The following is a 4,962-nucleotide window of genomic DNA, read 5'->3' as shown; positions in this document are numbered from 1 at the left end:
TTCCTATCGCAATCAGGAAACAAGCACGTGTATATCAGTGTCGTCATGGATCCAGAATCTGTGGCAGGCTGCAGGTGGGGTAGGCGATGGAAACAAACAGTTGCTGCGAGAGCACACACCGCTGAGTACTGTGCTGCTCACCGCAGGTGTCTATCGGGCTACCAGTGCACTTCTGTGGAGTCTCCGGACGTCGTGGTCTGGATATCGACATCATGCTGTTCAGTGAACCATCGCGCACCGGTGTGCGCGGTGCTAGACACTGTGAATTCAGCCAACACAGCGGATATTACATTCGAGGTAGCGAGCCTTGGCGACCACTAGCACCGACTCGAGTACGTGCTAGTCCGAGATCGAGCCAGATATTTGGGTTCTCGGGTACCTCACCAGATGCAAGCAGATATGGGTCTCCGAGATACACGCGGGGGAAAATTTAGGAGTGTGAGGGCAAAAGCGGACGTCCTGGGTTAGCCAGAGTGAGGGCGAGAACGAACGGACAGATCGAGCCACGGCGGCTCTGAACCTCCTTACCAGAACAGGCAGGCGCGCAGCCTGATAACCATTCCCACTGTGCCTGCTTGCGCACGCACACCCCTTGGACAACCTCTCTAACCACGGCTGGCTCAAATACCTGGCTCGACGTCTTTATGGCGTTGAGTATTGCTTAGCGACCTGCGCAAGGGTGACGTCTCCCCAGATCTCGGCTGCGGGGTCAGCCGAGAGCGCCGCCGGGCGTGGAACCGCCTCCAAAGCATCTGAGATCGGCGACCCACTGTAGCCATTCGCGTTTACTCATAAATGATCCCTAGATGTTGTATCAGAGCCCCGTGTATCTTTCCCTATCAGTACAATGATTATACGAGAGGCAGAAGTGCAGTCGGGCAGGAATAAAAGTGTGCGGAGCATACCGAGGCTGCACACACTCCCGTTCCTGTTCCCTTCATTTCTGGTCGAATGAGACTGATCTCATGTTTGGCCGGGCTCCGAAGAGCGTGGTGTACCCGGCGACACAGCCGAAAATCAAGCGGCGATGGACGTCGAGGCCATGCAAGAATGAATCACGGAGCACCCTGAATTTTGACACTTCCTGAGTAAAGCCTGATCACGCCGCCCACCATCCGCCGCTGTGTGATTGGTCCAGCGGGAAGAAATGAGGTGATATGCTACAAGCGAGCGGGTAGCTAGTACGAGTCCAGAACGAGCGTGATCCAATTGCAGAACCCCTCGTAACGGTAGCCGCTTGCCGTGACGGTTCACCCTCCCACCGGTGGTGTCCACATGCAGCACAGGACAATCCCGCTCCGTGTCTAGACGGACATCGTCCAGGGCTGGCCACGCACCTGTGTCGTTCGACTCAGACGTGGCTTGCATCCTTTTCCACTTCCTCGCCCTACTCTCACTTCCCTCCTACATCCGCACCCGCATCTGGAAACTCCTCCCTATCGCTATAGTACTACAGGAACACATTCAACGCCGTACACAGCTCACAGCACTGAAGATCTCACAGGGAACACACATGGCCTGACCAGACCACAAGAGACCATGGTACGGAAGCTTCGGGACACATGACAACGGATCCGGCGGTACGTCAATCTCGCCGCTCGTCTCCAAGGCTCCCCTCATCGCGTGAACGCGACAGCCCTCCCAGCATGAAGACCGTGTTGCAAGACAACGGCCAGACGACTCACGAGGCCGCACGAATCGCCCTGGACAAAACGCGCACACACAGTGTGCCTCACATCGTGTGGCAGGACGCTGGATGTGTTCGGGGAGCTGGCGGCACTTTGCAAGCACGGCGTGTGCTCGTCACCACGTTCCGATAGCGTGATCTGCACGAAGGTGAGCCTCACGGCATGCACAGCAGCGTGAGCTGACCGATGACACCACTCCCGCGCTACAGTTCCATCCACCTCCCTACTTGCGACTTGCAGCCGTACCACTCACGACGGTGAGGATTCCAAGACGACCGCATCCGGGCGCGTTCCCAAACACACCCGGGCGCGTGCAGCAAACTTCTCCTGTGGAAGCGACGGCGAGCAATCCTCATCTGCGAGTGGGCACTCGGACAAGCCCATCACCTTCACACGCAGCTCTCTGGGGCGTCGATGTCGCCAGAGAACCCCTTCTTGTCCGGGAGAGTGCAGGAGCATCTCCCCAACACACCTGCGGTGCACGGTGGGTCAGGCGACGGGGAAACCTACGGTTGACGGCACCGGGGACCTCGTACGATGGCTCTGCGGTCCCGCTCGCTGCTTGCGGGTGCAACACCTACCGCTCAGCTTCGTGCCCGTGCCGGCCCGCGAAGAAGGACGTGCTCGCCCTTGCACAAGCAGCACGAGCGGCGAAGTCACGGTCCCGAGCGGGGTACTCGGAGAAGCTCAACTCTTGCGTCACTCTCGGGTGCGCTGGAAGATCCCCCGAGCACACGCCCGGAACGTGGAGAGCGAGGCGAGGCAAGCGGACTTACGGCGGGCAACATTGATGATCTCGTACGCGCAGCCTGCGGAGCTCCGGGTCGAAGCTCGCAAGCAGACAATGTACCACTCACCTTCACGGACACGCCTGGAAGTGATCCCGCTGCTCCCCTAAGTGGTCCTGCGCGGACGTCCCATACATGCCATGTTCGTTGCAACGGGTGGGGGATGTACCCGCTTCGTGTGGCGGACTCGAGCTGAGGAGTGCAGTGCCGCCACGCGGGCGCTCCCATCTCCTGGTCAAGCTCGGAACAGGCACCCCCGGGGCGCGGCGCGGACGACCGTCCCGGTCGACGCAGTTGCCCATCTCGCCACGGCGTCGCATGTGGCGAGTTGCACTTCCAGGCTATGGCGTCATCTTCGCGCTCGTCGAACAGAACGGACTCCGCGCTCGCGGCACCCACTCGAGTCCAGGGTGCTGGGGTACCCGCATCGACACCGGTGGCTCGCGTGCGAGGTCGCAAAATCAGCGCTGCGCGGGCTCGCGCCGCGAAGAATTTGTCAAAACGGTGTTAAACTGACCGGGTGCGCACATACCTCCGTTTCACGCGCACGGTACTCCTTGAAGTTGACAATGATACTCCTGCAGCGCGCACCCACCGTCAAGTCTCTCGCGCGACGTCGTACGGGCGCTCCCATCACCTGTCAAGTGTGTCCCGATAGCGTGGCGCGGAGGACGGCTGCAGTCGACCGAGCTGGCAGCCTTGCCCCTCTGCAGCGGAGGGTGGGCGATTCTCACCTTTCGGCGCTGGTGTTCCTGTCTCCCTGGTTGCGCAAAGTGGACTCCGTGGGCACAAGCTTGAGTACTAGGGCACTGGCATCTCGCTCGGACCTCCGCGCACCGCCGGATGGAGTGCGAGTCTGCGAGGTCGCGAGCACTGTAGTCAGAACGGTACGAATAGTGTCCCAGGTGCGCGACATACCCTGTTTCGTGTGTACCGTGCTCACTCGGCCGGCCTAGAAGGACGCGGACGTCCCGCGCAGCCGTCGCGAGCGGAGAGGTCTCCCGCGCGGGCACTCCCATCGCCTGTCAAGCGTCTCCCGGGAGCGCGGCGCGGCGGTCCGTCCCGGCCAAAGAGGCTGCAAATCTCGCACAGAGCGTATGACGACTCGCTCTCTGGGAGTACGGCATCCTTCGCACGGCCTTCCTCAAGACGGTGCCTAGTGGCTACATCTCCACGAGCACTGTGTGGGAGTGCGACGAAGCCCAGCGGATGCTCGCAGGTTCACCTGGTGATACGAAGGCCTTGGGCCGGAGTTCACCCACGATACGGCAAGAGCCTCGGCCTCGGGCGCGCGACATACCTCTCTCACGCAGCTTCTGTCTCTACCGCAACTTTCCCCGTCCCTGCGGCGCGAGCCCAATTGACGCCGCAAGCATATAGTCATTCTGCCCGAGGTAAGATGGCGAGCGCGGGCCGCCGCGAGCTCTCGCGGTCCCCCGGCTAAGCGACGGCAGGGTGAGCGCCATTTTTGTCTTGCGCGAATCCCGGTGTGTGGCTGATTGTGCGATACTACCAGGTAAGCAGAGCGTCGCCAGAAACGAGCCCAGGAGCGAGAGCGAGCAGGCGAGGCAGGCCGTAGTTGTGGTGCAGAGCAGAGACGCGGCGAGAGGCACGCCGCGACTTGGCCGTTTCGAGCAGTGCCGGAATAGGCGCCCGTTCTGCGCGGCGTGCGCGAAGTGGTTTCTGGGTCGTTCTGGTGGGGATAGATGCGCGTTTTTCGAGTTCCTTGCAGTGTATCAACGTAGTGTATCAATGGGAGTTTTCTGAACCACAGAGAGCGAGTCCGAGTCCGAGTGAAGTCCTCCCAGTGCCTCGTATCCTCCCAGTGCCCGCTCCCCGTACCTCCTAGTACCCACGCACGGCGTCTACCTAGCCCCCAGAATCCACGCAGAGGACAGAATTCCATCTGGGAGATCTACAAGCATCCGCAAGATACCCCGCCAGCCGAGATCCCCCTCGTCCGTCCGCGCGAGTCCTTGGCGCCCACGTCCCCGCAGATCGCGTACGCCTGCCCCGCACCGCCACCACGCACCGCCACGCCGCGCACACAACTCCATCTCGCCCGCGCCCTGCGCATTCGTGCCCAACGAAATATATTTCTGTCCTATGTACACGCCGCCCCCTGTCGGCACTCCGCCCCACCTGCACTAGGAGTAGGGTCGCCGCTGTGCGCGGAGGACCCGTCGCCCTCGGTGCCTGTGTCCACCTCCGCGTCGCTGCCGCTGGGCTCGCGGGACCGGACGTGCGCCCACGGATCCGGGTGTTCGTGCTCGGGCGTAGTGAAGGCAGGGGAAGGGGAGCCTGTACGGTCTACGTCCCATTCGTTGCCGGCGCTCCAGTAAGGGTCCCCAGGAATAGCAGTCTCAAGTGTGTCGCTGCGGTGGATCCGGCGCGATAGCAAGGACTGCTCGCGACGGCGCTGCGCGATCGCGATGTCCAGCCAGCCCTCCCATTCCGCCTCACTTTCGTCCGAATCGTCGGCGAGA

Source organism: Trametes versicolor (genome assembly GCF_000271585.1).
Source record: "Trametes versicolor FP-101664 SS1 unplaced genomic scaffold TRAVEscaffold_12, whole genome shotgun sequence".
Lineage (NCBI taxonomy): Eukaryota > Fungi > Basidiomycota > Agaricomycetes > Polyporales > Polyporaceae > Trametes > Trametes versicolor.
Note: the sequence above shows the minus strand (reverse complement) of the source record.